Source organism: Mercenaria mercenaria, chromosome 6 (assembly GCF_021730395.1).
Source record: "Mercenaria mercenaria strain notata chromosome 6, MADL_Memer_1, whole genome shotgun sequence".
NCBI classification, from domain to species: domain Eukaryota; kingdom Metazoa; phylum Mollusca; class Bivalvia; order Venerida; family Veneridae; genus Mercenaria; species Mercenaria mercenaria.
The window spans coordinates 21,819,476-21,844,164 of record NC_069366.1 but is presented as its reverse complement, the minus strand read 5'-3'; the positions used below and the strand labels follow the sequence as shown (position 1 = coordinate 21,844,164).

General features: G+C 33.0%; 1 protein-coding gene across 10 annotated transcripts in view; it reads right to left on the bottom strand.

Moving 5' to 3' along the window:
• The window catches only part of LOC123549443 (uncharacterized), a 100,801-nt gene that overhangs the window by 16,358 nt on the left and 59,754 nt on the right, over positions 1-24,689 (bottom strand). Inside the window, exon 1 of one of the 10 annotated variants that reach the window (XM_053545374.1) lies at positions 19,954-19,976. The exons of 6 other annotated variants lie outside the window; for them this stretch is intronic. The gene's annotated coding sequence lies outside the window, so the exon portion shown is untranslated. Of the gene's footprint in view, positions 1-12,041; positions 12,063-12,230; positions 12,450-17,063; positions 17,086-19,953; positions 19,977-24,689 lie in introns of those variants that run through there. 3 more of the 10 variants (XM_053545376.1, XM_045337552.2, XM_053545375.1) reach the window with 3 other exon arrangements.

Genomic DNA, 24,689 nt, shown 5'->3' with positions numbered 1-24,689 from the left:
CATAGAATGAACAAAACTATCGTGCTATGGCACTTAGAATTTAAAACAAATTTGTTATTTTGCAAATGATCGATATACAGGATGTCACCATACATACATTATCTTGAATAAATGTATGCACATAAGCCATGGATTTAAAGAATACTAAGCAAGTGTACAGGAGACTGAAGACACTCATTGCAATACAGACACCCTAGAGACTGAAATCTACAGGAGACTGAAGACACTCATTGCAATACAGACACCTCTACAGGAGACTGAAGACACTCATTGCAATACAGACACCCTAGAGACTGAAATCTACAGGAGACTGAAGACACTCATTGCAATACAGACACCCTAGAGACTGAAATCTACAGGAGACTGAAGACACTCATTGCAATACAGACACCCTAGAGACTGAAATCTACAGGAGACTGAAGACACTCATTGCAATACAGACACCCTAGGACTGAAATCTACAGGAGACTGAAGACACTCATTGCAATACAGACACCTAGAGACTGAAATCTACAGGAGACTGAAGACACTCATTGCAATACAGACACCCTAGAGACTGAAATCTACAGGAGACTGAAGACACTCATTGCAATACAGACACCCTAGAGACTGAAATCTACAGGAGACTGAAGACACTCATTGCAATACAGACACCCTAGACACTGAAATCTACAGGAGACTGAAGACACTCATTGCAATACAGACACCCTAGAGACTGAAATCTACAGGAGATTGCAGACACCCTGCTAGCAACTCCTTCAAAAAGACTGAAATCTACAGGAGATTGCAGACGCCCTGCCAGCAACTCCTTTTGAAAGACTGAAATCTACAGGAGACTGCAGACACCCTGCCAGCAACTCCTTCTGAAAGACTGAAATCTACAGGAGACTGCAGACGCCCTGCCAGCAACTCCTTCTAAAAGACTGAAATCTACAGGAGACTGCAGACGCCCTGCCAGCAACTCCTTCTGAAAGACTGAAATCTACAGGAGATTGCAGACACCCTGCCAGCAACTCCTTCTAAAAGACTGAAATCTACAGGAGATTGCAGACGCCCTGCCAGCAACTCCTTCTAAAAGACTGAAATCTACAGGAGATTGCAGACGCCCTGCCAGCAACTCCTTCTAAAAGACTGAAATCTACAGGAGATTGCAGACGCCCTGCCAGCAACTCCTTCTAAAAGACTGAAATCTACAGGAGATTGCAGACGCCCTGCCAGCAACTCCTTCTAAAAGACTGAAATCTACAGGAGATTGCAGACGCCCTGCTAGCAACTCCTAAAAGACTGAAATCTACAGGAGATTGCAGACAGTGACTCTGCTAGACTGAATTCCATACTGGATTGCAGACACCCCTTCAGCACCTCACATGTTTCATTACAAAGATGACAAGATCTAAAGAGTTTGTACAATGGCCCCCAGGTAGTATCATGTCTCCGAATTTTATGGGAAAGGTAAAAGTTTTGGTAGAAAATGACAGCAGAAGATCTAAAAGTATAATAACCTGGAAGAATAATTGGTCATGTCTAACACAAGTGCCTAAAGGCATTTTGTGGGGGAAACAACAACAAATGGTTGTGTATGACAGAAATATACACCTGGGTTTCTTCATAAATTATGCCTTATGACAGTAATTAACTTATTCCTAGAACAATAGACTCTGAAATGAGAATTTCATAGAACTTTATCCAGAAAAAAAATCATTTCTTGCATCTGTTGGTTTATAATGTAAATCACAATATTAGCCTGACTGGTATAATTTTACAGTGAATTTTCTACAAGATTTTTCCGATTTTCGCCTATCATTACTGCAACTAATGAAAATTCACCTTAAAAGGCACAGCTGACATACCTAATTTACATATTTATTCCATTTTATTCTTTTGTTAACAAAAGAGGTTAAATTACAAGATATATACAACATCGCTCATTTTGATTCATAAAGCAATTAAATTTGCTATCTTTTCCAAGTAAAGATAGTTCTTTTTCTTTTTTTTTTCCAATAGATTTTTTTTTTTACTTTTTCGCCATTCCTCTCAAAATAAACAGGTAGTTTTAAGTAAAGAATTTAAAAGTGTATAATTATGTCATTACTTAAAGGGTGAATCAAATTACATTCTAAATGCTGTTGTTTTTTCTCTTTTTTTATAAAACATTTACGTGTCTTTACTATTAACGTCATCAAAATATTATTGGTTAAATATCGAAGAACTTTTTTCATCTTTAATGGGATGGTCAAAATTCAAAATCCTGTTGTCAAACTATGATGTTATGATTTATCAAGCATAAATTTTGATATTTATTTCCAAAGTTCTAAAAAAAGTAAACTTTATCTTACATAAAGACAAACATTCATGTACATTTAGTTGTATGATTAATGTTATGTAACCCCTCATTCAAAATTTTTTTTTAAAATGAAAATGAAAAAATCATTTTTATCAATGGCTTAAGGCAACAAGAGACAAGATCAAATTTTATATAAGAAACGTCAAGGTTCGGGAAACATTCCAGCCACGTCTATATAGTGACAGAAAACTTAGCCTCAAACATGCCTTATTTGCCGTCTCAGGTAAACCCTTTGATACACCTGTAATTAACTTTGCAGTGACAGGCACGACTATCACGATGATCAATCAAAAACCTCTGTTCCATTCCACATCGACTATGTCACCGGCTAAAATCTTGCGTATAAAGTTGCCTGGAGGGAAATTCTATTAATCTTTTGAACATTAAAGTGGCATACCAACTCTACCTGTAGAGTTCAGCTACTCCATTACTCAGGTAGAGGACACTGTCATTAAGACTGGTTTTGGACATATTTATTTTTCGGACTGGTTGTCCAGGTTATTCTCACTCCAAAAGGAAGTGGTGTTCTAAATTCTTCGTCTATTACCATCGCAACTTTATGCATAATATTTTGATATATTTTGCAAGATAAAAATCTTGAATGCTAAAGGCTATAAGATGTTCCATCTAAATGGGTTTAGGAATGATCTGTCAATATGAAATCGTATGTCATTTGGTAATGGACAAAAACTGCCAGCGTAGTGTAAGTGATTGCAAAAAACAGGTTTTGGCAAATATCTGTACCTGTCTTGAAATATAAAGGGCAACACTATTGTCTAAATAGATACTTCTGAGGGCTTTTTTGTATGAGTCAGGAATAAAACCACTGATCTTAAGGGCACCAAACTACAAAGAATTTCTGATTTATTACATCGGTGTAAACTTATGATGTCTCCAACATCATAAAAATTATGTAGTTCTTAAAACGAAAGCTATTTGAAGTTTATGTCTGAATAAAAACTTAAAACAGACTGTGTTATAAGATGTCTTTAAAAGTCTTCATGTCAGTAAGAAAATAACTAGAACCAACCTGTTGAGAAGGCATCCTGTACTTAATTTATGCAAATTACATGGAATTATAAATCTATCGTTCCAAGTTAGTGTGTCAGATCCCGTACAAAGCAACACTAATGCATTCAAATGAAGACACTTGAAGAATTAGGCACTCACAATGTGTGTGACTTGAATAAATTATTCTTTAATTTAAATAATATTCCAAAGTTCCAATTTCAGTCCAGGAGATTATATGTTATTTCTACCTGTCCCAGTATGGTAATGTGACAACTAGGTACATTTTCGAGTCTTTATACAAAATTTCAAGTGAAAATAATTACAGGAAATCTACCTATATCTTGAGGAAATTGCCTCATAATTATCAATTTATAAAATCAGGCAATCAATTAAATCTTAATTGAGAGCACTGTGAGAGTCAGGTATAATTATGGCATATCATTAATTATAATGCTTTTCATGAAAACAAAAGAAAAAAAAGTTGTAAATATTTTAGTTTTTGTTAGAGATTTTATCTGTATCAAGATAAAAATAAGAGGAAGTAGCTATCCATTAAAATCAGCAGATGGGCAATTCTTAATTTGTCAAAAAAAAATATTTTAGCAAATTTGGAAAATGGACAACTTTCCCAAGAAGACACTAATAGACTCACAGCACAAAAATAAGACTTTCTTATATCTGTGATAAATAAGGTACTTTCTTAATTACTTTATAATTATTATCTTTAAGTGGATTTTGCAAAATGTTTTTGTTTTCTGTTATTACTTCAACCACAATATGCAAAATATTTTGAAACACAGTTTTTAAGTGCTTCTATCTTAATTCCTTAAATCATCACAATATCTTGTAAGTGGATTATTTCATACTGGTTAATTAATCAACTGAAGTTCAATTAGAATCTTGATGAATCTGACATAATAAAGAAAAAAAAATACCATATTAATTATTTTTGTCTGAAATGACTTTTCAATAATTGTTCTATTTATACTTTATAGCAATTTGTCATTCTGCCTATTTCGTGCAAGGTACTTTATAATAACAATAATAAAAAAAATTAAAAGAAATAAACACACAAGAAACAAAAATTACAGTGCAATCACTAAACCAGTTGAAAAAGGCGTATAACTTTGTAAAAGTGCAAAATAAAAGATTTTAGGAACATAATAATGTGCTTCTTTATTTATATGCACTTAGAACTCTTTCGCATTCACCCCTCGATATGCAATACATGTCTGATAGTCCTAAGTGTGTGGAATTTCAATTCATTCCTATACTAGTGGTTACTGAAATTCCATAATGCAGTTTACATATGAAAACATAAAACCAAACCAAAAATTGGCAAGTGGGAAAAGGGGCATAACTATGTAAAAATGCAGTGCAGAGTTATTTAATCTTTTCAATGCATGTCAGATTATAACAGTGAATAAGTATAATGTATATTACGTAAATTTTCAATCCATTCTCTATTGTGGTTACTGATATGCTTGCATACAAAACTTAACCAAACTGGGATGCCGACACTGGCAAAGACGCAGACCACATGACAAATTGGTGAGTGCAATAGCTGTCCCTATTCGCCAACAGTCAAAGCTTAAAATTCAAAAGTACAAAATTAATGCATTTTAACGATATGCATTAGAAATCGAAAGAAATAACAAAACTTTTAATCTAAACACTGCTATAATTTCTGAAGAAGTTTGAAGCTTAAATACTTGTCAATAAAGTGAAATTTTTCAACATGTACATTACCGCCAAGTTTGGCATAACACTGACAAATGATAAAGTGTTAGGAAGGCAAGAAGAATGTTATAATTTTCTCCATTATTTCAAAAGCATTGCATGGATAACTCCCTTTCGCACAATATTTTTGGTAATTCTTTAGATCATAATTATGTCAATTACATTTTGCTCCCGACTTTCAAACCCCTGTGAAAAAGGTTCATGAAATGAAAGTAATATTCTTGAACTTGAGACTTCATGAATTTAAGTTAGTGAACTTTTCCTTGTAGTTCATGAACTTTTTTGATAATTCATGAAATAATTCATGAATTCTTACAAATTCATGAACCTTTTTCACAAGGGAAGTATCCAGGTTTTATAGACTTTTGAGAGAAAAACAGAATATTTGCTTAAAAAGTGTGAACCAGTTGCTTTAATATGTCAAATTAACTCAGCTATGTGTTCGTTTTCTTTCGAAAGAATAATTAAATTCTACGGAGTATGACCTAACAAAAGCATAACAGTTACAAAGAATAATATAATCTGCACAAATAGTCAAACATCCCTGAAAGACAGTGCAAAATGGTTGTAAAACTTGTGAGAGAATTTATGATTCCAGATCATATAAGGAAATAAAGCCATGCTATAATATTCACCGATGCCCTGAAGAAGACTCCCTCAATTTATTACCATTTAAGTGTTCTCTACAGTGGTTATTAAGCGGATGACATGTCGGCGACAAGTTATGGCCAGCCGTTTTATAGGTATGACAGGATAGTAGTGGACCTCTAATGGCATTTTTTTGACATACACAGTAAACAAAACCCACAACACAATAATTATAACGCAGACTAAAACATCTACAGTAGTGCACATTATACATTTCTTTTTGCAATATTGCAGAAGTTAAATCAGTACACATGATACATTCAACTGATCTGCCCAAGAGAACATGACTTTTTTAATGTACAAAGACAAAACTTAAAATATCAATACAAAATAACACAGAGTAAAAACAAGAGAAAAATATGGTTTAATAGTAATAGCAACCACAGCTGATAAAGAAATCAATGGCTTATCAGCTGGAATTCTGGTGATTTCTAGGGGTTAGTGTACTTTTTTCCCCATAAAATCTTTTTTTGTCATGCTACAAAAATATAAAAACTACCATTTAAAAGGTGATAAAATTATCTTTCTAACAGTATAAAACATTCATAAATCTGATTTACAGTCATTCCAGATGCCCCAGTAATTAGTTAATCTGGCCACTGTTTATTGACAGTTTGTTGTTAATTGCTTTATTACTCGCCGCGGGCAATATGTACTCCTTTCAAATGCAAACGCGGGTCGCGTAGTGCTCATTAATATTCATATGACTTGTATCAGAAGACAGCCGATTGGACGACCTACACGTAGGTGTGTCTTAAATTTGCATACGACCCCCCAAACCGGAGAAATCGTTCCGTAAAGTTGACGTGAAAAGTACGCCCAAATATACCATATTCGCTGAATTAACATTTATTTTTAATAAATACAAACCCTAACAATTAATTTGATACCAAAATTATGTTTCGGAACCTATTACAAGTATGCCGCATTTTCATTTTAAATTCAAACTCCCCGCTTCCATTTTTTTCACTCGGCGGTCCGCCATGTTGGAAAATTGATCAATTAGGTCAATGCGGTAAATCGATTGATTCGGCTTGAAAATCATGTAAAAAGACCTATTTCCACCGGTTTTTATTTGGAAAATATGTATGTCTGTAAAAATAGTAATATTTGACTGAAACTACGAAGCAGAAGTAATATATATTGAGAAAATTCAATGTCGGAACAACGCTGACGAACAGCTGATCGGAATTTCACTTTCGTTATGAATTATTTTCTTATTTAAGGAAAAGAGTCATGATTAGCCCCCAGAAATGAATGTTCCAAGAAAGTGTTTTTATTTCCAATTAAAGTCTGTTAATAATTGTTATAACTTATGCAATTTCAATGGATAAAAGTACGATTTTTCATACGCGTTTCGTACTCAACCTGTTCGTACCTAACGGGTACGAAAAAATGAAAATATCAATTTAATAGTATTGTTCATACATAGCACGTGTCTAATGATTATTATATATTATTTTTGTTTAGGAAATCATTTGAAAAGTATATGTATAATAATTTAAAATGTATAGTCATATACTGATACAGTTTACACTATGTATTTCAGAATTACATCTGGAGTCATGACCGGTCTAAGCCATTTTGCCAGTCCGCTGGAATAATTTTTCTGATACATTAAATTTCTGAATTAAAATGATAGATTTAGTTTTTATATGCTTTATTTTAGAATCCTAGTCCTATACATTATGTCTTGTATGTCTTATGAAAAAAAAACAGTAAGAATATGGTAACATACTTGAACTTGGACAGCGTTTGAGTCGAGATATAACAATTAGAAAGAAAAAAAATCGTAACCATGTCTCATTGTAAGTGAAATATAAAGGCAATTATACACCTTATGCTAAAACAGACACCAGAAATGTATTCTACAGGAAAAATACCATAAGTATGCCAAATTTCAGCTACTTATCATTTAAAATGATTGGAAGACCAAACATTAATGTAAACATAGGAGTTTTAACGGTCCGCGACTGCGAAACAGTTCCTTATTATTTATATAGAGGAAAAATTCCAGAAAAAATGACGTTTTAAGAAATTTCAAATCTTCATAACTTTTTTATTTTTTAAGATATTTCAAAAATTTAAAAAGTTCTTTGTTTGATTATTTAAGCAGAATATGGATATGTTATTAAAACACTGGTTAAGCTACTTTGAAAAATCAGCTGTGGTTGCTAATAGTAAATATCCAATCAAATTCCAGTATGCCATAAAAAAAAACTTTTAAAAACCAAATAAAGAAAATTGTAGTCTTTTTCTCCAATGTTGCTTTATAAAAATAAATGATATATGGTACACATAACATTAATTCTTGATAATGGAAAATATATTGAAGAACAGAAAAAGAAAAAAAATCAGAAAGAAAAAGACAGATAAAAATCTATGTCTCATAACAGACTGCTTTTAAAATTCCTTAAACTAATTATAGATACAAAAAATATTTTTTTACCTTGGTAACTGCCATGCTGAATTAATTTAGAAAGAAGTGCAATTTGCCAAAATTATCAACCAATATCAGATCACTAAAATAAATTCAAAATCACTGATGCATCCTCATTCCCCAATAGTGTGAAAAAATCTGAAAATTTCACCTATCAACATTAGTCAATATGTTATATACCTGTACATGAAATTGTCAAAACTGCTAAAGAAAATTGCCACAAGCAATTTATTGAAGCACAGTTACCTTCACACAAAAATCTCTAGTTATTCAATGTCAACAGGTAATTTTCTGCAATTCCACAAGCTTTTGGGCAACATATTGGCATAGTGGTCTATAGATTTACCTATCTGATTATACTGTCATAAACCAATGCAAAAATGTTTTATCCAATATCAAAACCAAATCAGGCATTACCTATATTTAGCACATTCTTCTTATAAACCTACAGGTCTCCACTATATTTACACAGGTAGAACAAATTTTGGAACAGTTTAAGTCTGTAATTGGCATTCTTAGACAAGATTACCTCAAAGCTTTATATGGGGTACAATAAATTTGGAACAAGTCTATTACCTGCAGGTACCCCTGGTAAGGGGTAGACTGGTTTCTTAGAGTGTCATTCATTCCATTGTAAACACCTAAACAAATATGTGAGAGATAAGGTTTTATGAGAAAGTTAAGATAGTCTCATCTGTCTTGTTAAGGAGGATACAGGTTTATTATGGTGAGAAGAGAATTTTGGCATAAATTTTACCAAGGAACACTTACATGTAGAATGTCTTTGTTATACATATAAAACTGTTTGCACAAGGTTCTTCAACAAAGAAAGCTTTATTTATATCAGATTCTTAAAGTCATGAGGAAACCGGGTTCTGCTCTAACTTTACCATCATCACCACCACCACCATCATCATCATCATCATCATTTCACAAGATATTATCAAATCTTGATTTATTTTCCCTTTAATAAATGTGACCAATTACTGAACAATGAGCAATTCAGTCCCAATGCGTTACTAGCTACACCAGCATAAACTCATTTATACGAAGTTTCATGAACATACGCCAAGCATTATCATACATTAAAATGTTCATTTCAAGAATTAATCGTAATAGACTATATAATTTAAGAAAAAGCATTCTGCTCACTTCTTTAAAGAAAGTGTTTCTTTAATCTATGAGATGCAGATATCTGTCCAGATATGCCACACAATTTCAGCTGGAAGTACATGTAGCCACCGAAAACACCAATAAACAAGGCAGACTAGCACTGTCAGATCTATCGAATGATAAAAACTGTCATCGGTCAATTGATGAATGAAGTGGCCTGAAGCATTTTTGTTCTGCTGATAATTGATAAAAACTTACTATTATTATTTCCAGAATATTTTTGCCATGCTTGTTGAAAGCAAATTTGAAAAATAAAAAAAAAAGGTCATCTACTAGGAAAATTGTACAGTCTGCAAGTGCATGCAACAATGATGGCATTATCTGGTAACCGTCCCCTCTACGAAATGATGTGTTATATCCACCTCAATCCCCAACCACTACCTCTAGGAGTGTCTTAAACTTACAGATATTTAATTAGTTTATTCAGAAGGGTTACTAAATCAATGTATTTTTTCAACTCCCTAAGCAGGGTAAAGGTTAAGTTGTTGTTTTTTCAAAGCCAAGTTATAAACTTTGATATTGTCAGGCTGAAACCTCATAATTTCAAAACTTCCAGCAGAACACTGTTACATACTTGTTCCAGGGATAGAGCAATTAATAATGACTTTGTAAATTTTTTCTCTAAATATATTCTAACATATTAATAATAGCATAATAGAAGGAACACAAAATGAACCTAGAGTCATTTGTTTTTCCAAAACAATTGTTTAAAAGAAAAAGTTGTCATTTCAAAATTTCTGAAATGCATGATGAAATACCATAAGTTCTATGACGGAACACTTGGAGCAGTAATTCGTGACAGTCTCTGTACTTTTAAGAAAAAAATTAGAAAACCACAAAAGAATGATGACAATTAGCATAAACAATACTGTGTTTATCATGATAAAGTCATGTTTCAGGAAGTGAAGATCCTGTATTCGTTAGGATTAACCCTTACCCTGCTAAATTTCTATAATGAATTTGTCCATCTACAATTTGGACAGTACCATTAAATGTTAAAAGGGGTGCTTACCAAAAAGATACCGAGTGAATGGCGAGCATAGCAGATCTGGATCAGACTGCATGAATATGTAGGCTGATCATGATCTACACTGGTCGCAAAGGCAAAATCAATCAAGTCCAGCATGGTAAGGGTTAACTGTAGCAGTAACAGAGATGTCTTCAACTTCAAAACAATGCTAGAACATGTAGAATGTCTAAATTATACCACAATTCACAATTACAAAGAAATCATTTTATTTTTCTTGGTCACAAAATTTTGCAGTTTTGGCCAAAACGGCTATTTCAAGAATAAATTTGCTGGTTTCTACTTTTGAACATACATAACGAATCAGAATTTTAATTGTTTGTTAGGACTAAATTTTGCGGACTGACTCGACTATGAAAATTTGTCCTCACAAATATTTATGACTTTCCACTATTTATACCAATTCCTTAAATTATTTGCACAATGAAGTTTGTGACGAAGTGAAGACAGACAGATGGAAGGGCAACTCTTTGCAGAACTCGAAGGCAAGTAACAAGGAGTTTAAAGAAGATAAAAAGTTTTGCAGGGTACTACTGGATAAGAGAGTGAATGACAAAAAAAAAAAGTTATAATTTCAGGGGATTGGAGGTATAACAAGAGCTGTTGGAGGACAGCAACACTGGACTATTTAACAGCCTTGTCAATTGAATGAACATTAAAAGTCGAAAAAGGGGCATAATTTTGTAAAATTGCAAAACAGGGTTATGGAACCTGTACAATGCATATCAGCTCATGACAATGAACAAATTGTGTGAAGTTTTAATCCATTCGCATTAGTGGGTACCAGTACTAAGTTACCTGAGCTTTAACATACAAAAGCTTAAGCAAAAACTGCTAAGTTGAAAAAAGAGGCACAACTTTGTAAATATGCTAAGTAGAGTTATGGAACCTGTGCACTGCACGTCAGATCATCACAGTGAACAAGTGTGTAAAGTTTCAATTTATTTCCATTAGTGGGTACTGAGATACCAGTTTATATTGCATATAAAACTTTAACCAAAAATTTCTAAGTCGAATAAGGGGCAGAATTTTGTAAAAAAGCAAAATAGAGTTAAGCAAAAAAACGGGCACCTGGACTGAGACTCGAACCTTGGACCACAGAATCTGACTTTCTCCTACTGAGCTACCTGAGAATGATTACACATTTTTTCATAACTTACACATTAAATTCTACATTATGACATACTCTCTTGCTATACTGAGATTTGTCCGGTAAACATTATCTCAGAGCAGATACAGTCATGGTGGTCCCACTTTGGGAGACAAATGTCACAGAGTAAAAAAATTGTGCAGCAAGAAAAGGACTCAAACCTGCAACCTCAGAATGCCATTCCAATTCTGTATCGATTGAGCTACATTGCCGCTTACATTTTCTCTCTAATTCTATATAAGCATCAAACTTCCAAAGCATGACTGTTTCTTCTATTCTCAACTCACAAGAACAGATCTATTATTTAACTTTAGAATCTCCTTCAGCGCTCAAGAAATCTACTCTTTCGCTCATAAATAGAAGACCTGCTCATGTATAGCTCATAACTACCAAAAACTACAATAAAACACTCTTAATTATGCACCCCAAATCCTTTTTCACTTCAACTACACACCTGCAATAATGCAGCCAACCATAATATATATAAAAAGAATACATATGAAAATACCTGGACCATATTCTCTTGTTTTGCCATATAATATATCCGCACTAAACCTGCCAAAAACACCCAAAATAGTAAGCATTAGCAGCTTTTAAACTATAAATAACTAGAATTCAATGATACGTGACTCACTCAATAGCCATAAAAAGTTTCTCAAACTTCTTTAAATCGAAATTTATCAGAAAATCTTCTTACCTGTGTTTCAGGTCTATATAAACGTCTGTCACATCTTTCACAGTCTCTGATTTTATGGGATTTGTGAACAAACTCTATCCCCCACTCTGCCCTCTTATCTCTGTCCTTCCAAAATCTCTTCACAAATTATCTGAAGATTTAATTCTATCCTAAAGAAATTTTCCAACTGTCTCTAACACAGTTCCCCATTCAAGTGTTGTCAATTGAAAACCTGATAATGCCTGGGGTTCCTTTACACAGGTAACTATCCAAAGACAGATCTATTTATAGAACCTTTAAACCAATTTACCTGTTAAATTCCATCTTTACTATCTACGCCTCAAAGCACATGGACTTGAAAAAAAGTTCCCTGACAGGTAAAGGAGATATAGACATTCCTTTTAAACTTGTGAATTCCACCAATTTAAATAAAATGATGTCTTTTAAACTATCTTGAAATAAATCTTGAAAGAAATAAATGAATTTATCTGAAGTTCTAGCATACTGAACTATGCATACACACCAGACTATCAGGTTTATAAGTACATTAATTTGCATATTTGTATACAATTTAAGAAAACGGAAAATAAACCTGGTTATATCATGTCTGCCTTTTCTTTAACATCATGCGAGTTTCGAGTCTCACGAAAAAGATTTATTCTGCAGAACATTCTTTTATTGAAAATGTCCAAGCTTAATTCACATCGTTAATGCATTTTTGAAGATATTTGATTTCAATAGAGAATGAACTCTTAAAATTTTCTTGTGCAGTGAAGAATGTACCCATTGAACTGGAATTTTACATATATATATACATTTGCCATGAATGGCATTGAATTAAAGACAAATTAACTACTACCTAATTTGCAGGTAATTAAAATTATACTAATTAAGTATAATTAGGCACTTTTATCATTTTCGCTTTTTGAATATGGGGTGAAAGCATCCTGCAAGGCAATCAGAATGCAGTGTCAACTGTTCTAAGACGATTCCAATTACATTCTATGAGACAGTACAACATACTGTCGGGAAACAAAATCAAATTTCACAAAAACGTTTTTTTTTCCCTTAATACCTTTTGACAAAAGGTTTATTTTCTTCTACGGTAATAGCATCTCCTTTTTTGGCAAGTGACCAAATCTGGAACTAATTACATTTCCGCTGGCAGCTCCATTAACAATGCCTTCCTTACTGAGGTGACCTAGAGGTAAACGTCCCCATTACCTGTCCAAAATTATTGACAAAACTTGGTGCTCTAGAGGTCGAGAAATTCCTCAAGTGTAAATTTTATGAGCCAGCACACCTTATACAAGGTACCACAGGTGATTTATCAGAATGTTCATCCTATATAAAATTACCTGAGGGCCTAAGTACATGTTCTACCTGAACGAGTCGTATCAAATTTCGTTCTGACACTCACAGTATCAGGGAATATTTAAACGCAAATAATTGGGGGAACCAATGCGTGAATGTACCTATATTTGGAGAGAAGACGAATTAATAAAGTCTGGAAAAATTCAAAGGCATGCACGCTTAAACATGAAAGGGATTTGTAAAGTGAAAGATGATCTCCAACCTACAGAACAGTAACTTTTCAGGAAAATAAAAATAAAAATTTTCTTGAAATGATGCAAAAAGCCACAAAGTTACAAAAATATTGATATTGAAATTTCCTTATTCCTGGTTATAATAATTCAATGAAATATGCCGAAAATTGAAATTATTTGGCATGTTTTCTTTTTTTTTGCAAAAATAAAGATAAAATACTTCAAATATGATTTTCTGATTGGATAAGTAACTGGTTACTTTACAAATATATGGTAAGTGAATTCTTACATTTAATGATGCACCCGCCCCCCCCACAACCCCACAACAAACACACACCCAAGAAATTGCCAAAAAATTAATCAACTTAAAATCTGACCACAGACTTAAGGGTATTTTACCCTTTTGAGCAGTCTCAAATTGATGGTTACGGTGTTGCATCTGCTTTATCCCTCAAAGTTTTTATGCACAAAGACAAGAGGGCCAAGACAGCCTTATATCGCCCACCTGACTTGAATGGGTACATGCCACTTATAGTTCAATTTGTGGTGTTCATTTTTTAACATATTGCAGGATGTAACAGTATCAAAGTATTTCTTATATTAGTTGATGTAAAACAAGTGATCCCCATGGATGGGGCCAATTTTGATCCCAGGGGCATTTGTAAAAAAACTAAATGACAGACCACTACACAATGCTACATGTTAAATACCTAAGCTCAGGGCTTAAATAAGGTTTTAGACAAGAAGATTTTTTTAAAGTTTTTCCTATATAAGTTTGAACAGAATTGGTAGAGGACCATTAGACAATGCTACATACCAAATATCTCAGCTTTCGAGCATGTGGTTTTGGAGAAGATTTTGTAAGTGCCATGGCAACCAGACTTCTGAATGAAACAAATACTTTCAACAATTTTGGTAGATGAACATCCAAGCTTCACAATCTTCCACTAAATGGTTTCAGAGGAGATGACATTTGACGAAAAGTGTACAGGGATGGACAGACAGAGGATGGATGGATGACGAATAGTGAGTGATCTTGTTAGCCCACCCAAGCCATTTGTGTATGGGCGAGCTAAAAATGTATACAAACAGTAGTACCTTTATCAGTGTAGATGCAGCAATAGTTAAAATTATCAAAGTAAATACTGTTGAAAAACAGCTCAAAATCAAACAAAACAAATAATTTTGCACAATAAATACAGATAAACTTGTGTTAAAGACTACCTCAGAATAAAGACATCTACTATAAAACCTTCATATAAAGGCCACTGTTTATCTCCCTATCTAAACATGGTATAAAATTATCTGTGTTGAATGACCACCCGTTAACAAAAGACCAGTTGTTTTCTTCATTACAAAGGGTGATCTTTACAGACAGGTCTCACTGTAATGAGTTTCTGATACACTGAAAAGTACTTCTTACTCATAAGGCCTAACAAAAAAATTCTTTGTTTCCGGAAACATGATCAAAAAAATTAGGGTAGGTAGGTCTGAAATCTTTTTTTTTTTTGAATTTTTTTTTATTAAGGGAGACTTTTCGGAAATTATTTTTGTGTCAAAAAATGAATACAAATAGGGGGGGTAATGCCTTTAGAGCATCAGTAAGTTGATTTCTAACATCATTGACCAAGTTTAAAGCATGAAAAGTGCAGTTTTGCAACTTTTTGTTAAAAAGTTGAAAAAAATATTCTCCAAGGCCATAAAAACATTTAGGGTTGGGCCAAAAATTTAGGGTAGGTCGGGATACCTGGGAAACAAACAAATTTTTTTTTTACGCCTAAGAATTTTATTTGCTAATACTTGTGAGTTTTATGCCTAGAAAATTCAAAGTTGACATTTTTAGTTCACATCAGGATATGCATGGTTTATCCAAATGCATTTCCAGTACAAATGTGGAAAATACATTTGTGTACATGAATTTAGTATTCTGACACCAACATGAAAATTTTATAATTCCAGGACTTGTGTTTCAATTTAATTTCATAAATTGTTAAGACTTTTAACATCATTCAACATTTTATTTTCGGTTCATAATACATTAGGCTATCAGTTTATTAATGTAAAATTTCACTGCTGGATTAGTATTTCACCCCCTATCTACCTTTTTCAAGCACAAGGTTCCTTAATTACCTTTAAAGAAAGAAAGTTATCATGTGACATGGGTATAATTCCAATTATTAAATCATTTGTTTTTAATAATCTCATATAATGCAAGCAAAAACAAGTTTTCAATGAATTAAACATGACTGTAAAAAGATGTATAATTAATTAAAAGCCCAGTGACACTTGATACATAACCAGGCAAAATGTACTTTAAGCTGATCTATTATAAAACTGTGACGCTTTTAATTAAGTATTAACTTAATTGTGATGCTGCTAATTAGATATTATCTTAACTGTGATGCTAATTAACTGTGATGCTACTAATTAAATATTTAACTTAACAAATTAAAGTTGAACCTGTCTCCACACTGCTCCAGGGGAAATTTATTTTAACATATTAGTAGCTGTAATAGCCAGAGGAATAAAAGTTTCTTTCCTTATAGTAATATTTACAAGGTATTTTGTATTGTACCAGAGAACACTCCTTTACCCATGATATAAATTAATTTCAATTCAATTCAAAAGAATTTTCTTCTATTTTCTTCATACCATCCATTTTGGTACTACTTAAAAACAGACTGCCACGACTGAGAGACACTGCCAATGTTGTAATACCCATGATACTGAAGATGAGTACCATTTCATTTTAATTTGTCCTTGTAAGTTGTTACAGTCAATTTACGTAGGAAATATATACAGAAATACTTTTATGTACGACCATCGATGTTCAAATTTATTCAGCTATTGCAAACTACTAACAAGTCTCTATTTTACAAATTTGCAAAATATGTTAAAGAAAGTTTGGAAATTAGAAATACTATCATAAATGTCAAGCAAAATATGATCATCCTCTATGTAAACTGCTTTTTATTACACGTGCTGTTATACTATATGGAATGTAAATGTTAAATCTATACTGATGATGTACTATGTACAAATCTAATAAAATGTATGTTCTGTTCTGTTCTTAAAATGCATCTTTTATTTCTAAAGTATTGCTAAAATATCTACACAGATCATACAGGAAAAATAAAAAATTTATAACAGTCTTCTTGGCAATTTACATTTTTAATTTTCAAGCCTTCATGAAAATTTCATCCAAGTTAAGATATTGCTCTAAAAACTTTAAAAATGAAATTTCTGTGAAATACATTTTATTAAAACAGTATAATTATGAAAACAAGTTTAATCATTACAGACATACCATTCTAGGAGAAATTGATCCGAAAAAAAAATAAACTAAGATTTTAACACTCAGTGCAATAGTTTAAACTCCAAAGACCAAAATAACTGAAAAAGTTTCTCACAAAATCTCTAAATGTCACTGTAGAGCATTGAATGGAGCTTAGCAATGTATTCCCAAAGAGTAAATGACAAAGACTAAATTGGGCATTTCCTGTCATTGACAACCAGGAATAGGACATCCTCTAGATACTTGAAAACATCTAAATCCTTGTAAATACCAAATATGGTCAAAGCTAACTGTATGCAGTAGGTTTTGCTTAACAGCTGGAAAACTGTACATCTACAAATTGTTACAGGATTTGATTCTGTCTGATTCCAGTATGAGGCAGGAAGTTACAAGTGGAAAATGCCAAAGTTAAAGAGGAAGTAACAATGCCGCTGAAAGCAAATTAAGAAGAACAAGAGCACCGCCATGCGGGTGCTGACGCTCATCTGATTTTTTTTGTGTAATAGAAATATTGTCCTACCCATGATTTTCTAAGTCTAAAAAGGGCCATCATTCTTGCAAAAAGCAGGATAGAGTTGTGTTTCTTGATGTTCAGTGTCCACTTATGATGGTGAAAAACTGTTGCAAGTTTTAAAGCAATAGCTTTGATAGTTTATGAGAAAAGTTGACTTAAACATAATACTCAACCAAGAAAATGATTTTCTAAGTCCAAAAGGGGCAATAATTATTGCAAAAAGCAAAATGGAGTTACGCTGCTTGCTGTACAGGGTCAGCTTATGATGGTGAAGAAGTGTTGCAAGTTTCAAAGCAATAGCTTTGATAGTTTAAGAGAAAAAGTTGACCTAAACATAAAACTTAACCAAGAAATCTGATATTTTCTAAGTCCAAAGGGGCCATAAATCTTGCAAAAAGCAGGACAGAGTTATGTTTCTTGCTGTACAGGGTCAACTTATGATGGTGAACAAGTGTTGCAAGTTTTAAAGCAATAGCTTTGATAGTTTAGGATAAAAGCTGACCTAAACATAAAACTTAACCAAGAAAACTGATTTTCTAAGTCCAAAAGGGGCAATAAATCTTGCAAAAAGCAAAATGGAGTTATGTTTCTTGATGTACAGGGTCTGCTTATGATGGTGAACAAGTATTCCAAGTTTCAAAGCAATAGCTTTGATAGTTTGGGAGAAAAGTTGACCTAAACATAAAACTTAACCAAGAAATCTGATATTTTCTAAGTACAAAAGGGGCCATAAATCTTGCAAAAAGCAAGATGGAGTTATGTTTCTTGCTATACAGGGTCAGCTTATGATGGTGAACAAGTATTCCAAGTTTCAAAGCAATAGCTTTGATAGTTTAGGAGAAAAGCTGACCTAAACATAAAACTTAACCAGGCAACGCCGACGCAGACGCCGACGCCCGCTCAAGTGATGACAATAACTCATCATTTTTTTTCAAAAAATCAGATGAGCTAAAAATGGGATAAAATTTCATCTGTCTGATTTAGAATTTGTATAGTAAAGTGAAACAGCTCCACATCACACTTAACTACACTGGAAGAAAATTAAGTATCTTGTCACCAGTAGAACAACAGGAAAATGAATACCTGTCCTGGTGGCTTTGAGACCAATAACAGACCACTGGAACCTGGCATATTGCAGAGTTCATAGGTATGTCTGAGTTTCAGGTAAAGAAGTTGCCATCATTAGTGAGTGGTAAGAAAAAATCCCAAGAAACTCTTTAGTGAGTGGTGAGCAGACACTCTTAAATGTGGTGTGTGGTGAGAAGAAAGATTTTTTAAGTGAGTAGTAGGCAGAAAGCAAGAAACTTAAATGAGAGGTCAGCATAAGTGAGAAACTCTTTAGCGAGTGGTAACAGAAACCGAGAGCTCTTAAGTGAGTGGTTAGCAGGATTTAGCAAGTTGTGAGCAGAAAACGAGAAACTGTTATGAAAGTTGTGAGCAGAAAACGAGAAACTCTTTAGCAAGTTGTTGTGAGTAGAAAACGAGAAACTCTATTGCAAGTTGTGTGCAGATTTTGCAAGTTGTGAGCAGAAAATGAGAAACTCTTTTGCAAGTTGTGAGCAGATTTTGCAAGTTGTGAGCAGATTTTGCCAGTTGTGAGCAGAAAATGAGAAACTCTTTTGCAAGTTGTGAGCAGAAAATGAGAAACTCTTTTGCAAGTTGTGAGCAGATTTTGCAAGTTGTGAGCAGAAAACGAGAAACTCTTTTGCAAGTTGTGAGTAGAAAACGAGAAACTCTTTTGCAAGTTGTGAGCAGATTTTGCAAGTTGTGAGCAGAAAATGAGAAACTCTTTTGCAAGTTGTGAGCAGATTTTGCAAGTTGTGAGCAGAAAACAAGAAACTCTTTTGCAAGTTGTGAGCAGAAAATGAGAAACTCTTTCGCAAGTTGTGAGCGGAAAATAAGAAACTGTTATGAAAGAAGTGAGCAGAAAATCAGAAACTCTGTTTAATCTAAATGACAACTGTTAGCAGCGACTAAAATGTACTGAAACTGTTGTTAGGGATATCCAATGACAAATAATGATACTGGTTTTGACTGAACATCAGCATATGTTAAGTTCCATATTCCCATTCCCCCAATTGGATTTTATTGCCCTTATATCAAAATTGTATCCCAAGACAAAACCTTATCTTAATATCATCAAGTAACATCATGTTTGCTGTCAAGTCTATAATGCTAATACAAAATTAAAGGCGAACAACCACTAAATTGACATTACTGCACAGTTGTCCATAAATTTCATTTTTGCAACAAATTTTCAAGGCCACTCAAGTAAGATATATGATTATATCATCTGCAATACAAATTTTAAATAACTTACTTCCTGACATCATAAAAATATAACAGTTATCATAAACAATTCTGTTCAAATAAATCAACTTTTAATACCTGCTAACCTGCACAAGTCTTCTACAAAAGTCCTGAAAGTCCTTCTACCATCCAACAGCACATTTAGCATTTCACAGCCATAATTTTTCCTTTAAGTCTTCCACAACAGACACCACAAGTCTTGAAGGCTCTATAAAACTCTCCCCAATTCAATTATAGACTGTATAATGAGCCGACTTTGGAATAGGATAATTGTTGGAATTATGTTCCTTGATAACACTGTTGTGTTATTAAGTGTCTATTGTTAACAGGGTCTTGTAATTCTGTAACAAAGTGTCACAAGACTTGAGAACTAGTATTATAAATACAGGAAGTTTAGGATTATCTTCTTTCATAGAAACCAAAGAAAAAAGTCAGAATTAATGTGTCAATAACAATCATAGAAGAATTGAATAGGTGCTAGAAAGCTCCATGGTCTTGAGCTGCTCACCTGGTTATAAAAAAATTGTTTTCATGCTATGCAAAGAACGTGAATGAACAAAACAATGTGAAACCTAAAAAAATAGATTGGGTTTCCTTGGATCAAAATTCAAATTTATTTCAGATAAATCATGACTATGAATATTGTTCCACCTGACCCTAAATTTGATATATTATTAAATAAAGATTAAGTGGTTCACTTTATAATTTATTTTATAAAAAATACTAATAAAACAATATACGTTAAAGTATGTTACACCTTAATAGACATTATTTCAGAGTTCAAGTCTGAATTTTGAATTATCTTGAAGCTCAGTTGAGCTTACCACTCTGCTAACATACCATCTGTGTTATTAAAAGACAGAAACTGTTGAAAAACATTGTACAAACACGACATGAAAGTTTTAAACAAACAGAGCACTTTTGAAGACTATTTACACAATGGCACCATACTGTAAAGGATTAAGGTCCGATGACTGCAAGATTCCGCAAACTCAAGTGGTGTGTGTACTTTGATCTGCACTGACTCAATTGTTCCATTGTAGATGACAATCGAGGGACAGGATGTACTTAGGAAATAACTGACACTGTGGAAGCTAACAGATAACGAATCAGTTTCATCAAGCTTACGTAGGTACTTATGATATATCAGTACCAGTAAAGAGCTCCTTACGGCAGCACTTTATAGTAATCTGTAGCAAGTTAGTAAGTGATGATAAATCGTTTTAACGGAACTAAGAAGAGAGACACTAGAAAAATCTTTCACACTTGTATCAATGCCTTTTTGAGCGTAGTTAGTCAATGTTTTGAAACTATGTACTGTATGACTTCCTACATACTGACATCATCAATGAATCAAGTTAAGTTTTGATCCTTTAGGTAATGTCTTTGAGTGCAAAACCTTTAATCTACCAACTAGAAAAATCAAATTTTTACCATTTACCCTTTAATGAAATTTTCTGTAAACATTATTAAAAAGAAAAACTAATTTTTCCAACTTTTTCAAAACCCTTGATTATGGTCCCAAAATAAACAAATGCTTTAAATTGTCCTTGTTCAGACTTTGGACTTTCCATCAGGAAACTGGGAAGAAGCGCGCACGGCCATAGTGGCCTTTTCAATTGGTAAATTTCTAATTTTTTTTTGGATAACTGCTTATTTTAGGAAAAGAACAGAATATTAAAACACAAACTTTTTTCCTCTGTAACAGAGGATGAAATTTTGTGGTTTCCTAATCCTAGATGAGCTAATTACTTCCTTATTTGTGAAATATATAATTGCTAATTTAAATGAAAAAAAAAAACAACAGAAACAACACAATTTCTACATTTTGGGAAGTTTCTCTGACACAATTGGGAAAAAGTGAACTTGTTTTTCAACTGGGCAGTTGTCAAATATTGTCCTCTCTTTTGCTATTGCTCTTAGTCTCCAGGGATCTGAGTAACAATATCAGTTCTGAACTATGAACTTTTTCTGTGCAGCAGAACAAGTTAAATGACATGGACGAAACTAATCACAGTGCCTGTAATTGAATTGGTACATTTGTCTTTAACAGTGCTATCAAATTGTCTATAATTGGTCCCGAATTAGGAAATGCTACACTTTAATGACTACAGGCCATTTCCCCATTGATTACTTATCTAAGCATATTTGCCAATTTACTTATCTGTAAGCACTTCAAAAGAATTTCATAAGATGCTTGAAGACAAATACTTGTTAGGGAATAGTATCTTTAATTGAACAATTAGTGGTCAAAGGGACAGTGGGGACTTTGTTCTCCTTAATCCATCTTATCTACAGATAAAACACCCTACTCAAATCTTGACATAACCCCCAAGAACCCGTAAAGGGATTTCAAAGGCCTCTTTGCATGGAACAACAAATATCCCCTTTATTAAGGTTCTAAATGCAAATTATTATCATCATCAAGCAGTTTATAATTCAAATACTGCTATACTCCTAACTGAAAAGCATTAAAGGGGCACGTCTCCAGACTTATTGTCCAATTAGTTCAAATTTAGAAAATGAACTTTCATTTAATATTTAGTAACTGTAAATATTATTAAAAGAAAAATGTCTGAGTTCAATATACTGTATTTTCAAGCTCTCGTTGAAGCATTTGTCACCCAATCTGGATGTACTTGTGACGGTTATATATCATACGGATAAAATATCTCTCCGACAATACTGTTACTTATTGTTCTTAATACTGCATGGACTTTTTCAAAACTTTAACCCTTTAATATGATATTTACTTTCACTGGCATGGCAGTCTTAAAATCGACTTTGCATATCTTAAAATATATGATTTTAGAAGAACCATACAACACTTGAAAGAAGTTAGGACATTAAGTTAGTGAAGCAGGAGTAACTATGGCAAGTATTCTATGTTTCTGAATGGTTACTGTTACAAATACCCCATTGCCATGCAAGATCACAATCAGTCTATAAACAACTGGCATTGTTCTATATGAATCACTTTGAAATTACAATTTCCAAAGATAAATGTAAAGAAAGGCAATTTCAAACAAAGTTCTCATGTATCCAGTTACAGTCCTGGCATCTAATTTGTAAATTTCCTTAATAGCTGGTTTTAGCTATAAAAAGTAAGTTAAGGAATATGAAAACCTGTTTATTTTTTTCTCAAAGATATGTCTTTGTTCAAAATACCAATGCTTATCTTAAAAAAAACAACAAACAAACAACTTCATGAAATTTATCTTCTGAATATTGTCTGAAAATTTCTGAAACATGTCTTAACATATGCTGAAACATGTCTGAACAGAAAGTTGGTGTCTGAAGACTGACTGAACATGAATTTTGTCATCTGAAAATTGTCTTAATACTTCCTGATTATTTCTGAATAAAATCTTAACAGTTAAGAAAATAGTTAAGAATGATTCAGACACTGAAATTTTCTGAATTATTTCTGAAACAAGGCTAATAATTGTACAGCAGCATTGTTCAGATATAATTCAGAAAGGGATCATTCATTCTAAATATACTGTATTAAGTGCTGACACAAACTCAGTCACTCGTAAAGTCATTACTGGCACTTCCATACTTTTTTCGAGCGCAAGTATTACCAGGCCTCTTTCCCTGTCCATTCCAAAGTTGAATATTCAAATTAACAACACAGAATGGATCTTGCCTGAAATAATTCCCAGACTTCCAAGGTCCAAGGTTATAAAACCATGTTTCGAGACCAGTCAAAAAACTCAAGTATCTGATTGGTTGTTTCTGAGAACAAATTTGAAACTGACCAATGGCAAAGCTTTCTTCTGAGACTCCGGCTTCTTTTTAAAATTTATAAAGGAACTGTGTGTATATCAACTTTTTCTGCAATTTTCAACTTAAATCTTGAACAAATGAGTGGCTGTTTCTTTTCATTTTTACCAGAAGTATACATTTACCTTAAAACAATGAGGAACACTGTATGCAAATAAGCATTCCTTTAAGAGGAAAGAAACTTTTAAATTATCGTTAGAAACAATCTGAAGTTTTCGTGTTTGCCGATGCTTCACTGGAGGTTTGTATAGAAAAGAACAAAGAGTTTATTCTTACATGTTGCAGCCTTAAACAATTAACGCAGAGTTTCTGTAATGAAATACATTTTTAGTTTTGTCTTTTTTCTGTTTCAAAATCTTCAATCAACCCAGGAAATTATTAGCAACAGATTTGTTTGTGTGATATAGCATCAAATATAATATTATTTACCTTTTTAAAAATATTTCATTAAATTCATATGAATTAATATTCTGACAGCTACGACAATTTACATCTAAAGAAGTTTAAAGAAATTCGCTAAAAACAGCATTATGCTGGCTAATTAGATCTTCTAGATAGAACACTTCTAAAAGTTATTCAAGTAAGTATCTTAAAACACCCTAAAACTGTGTAAAATATACCATATACAGCGCATTTTTGCGCGAGTTCAGCTTGAACAATTTTTGTGACTTTAATACTTGCAATTTTTTTTTTTCTGAATTAGAATTTCTGCATGTATTTTATGCCAAGCAAACTCTATATCAAACAAGAGAGCCAAGATGGCCCTAGGTGGCTCACCTGAGTAACACACCATAACAGTGTAAACATGTTTTACCTAGTGATTTCATGGAGACAAATATTCTGACCAATTTTCATTAAGATTGGACCAAAAATCGTGGCCTCTAGAGTGTAAACAAGCATTTTCTTTTATTTGACCTAGTGTCCTAGTTTTTCAACCCACCTGACCCATATTCGAACTTGTCCAAAATTTCATGCAAATAAACATTCTGACAAAGTTTCTAGAAGACTGAAGCAAAAAAGTGGCCTCT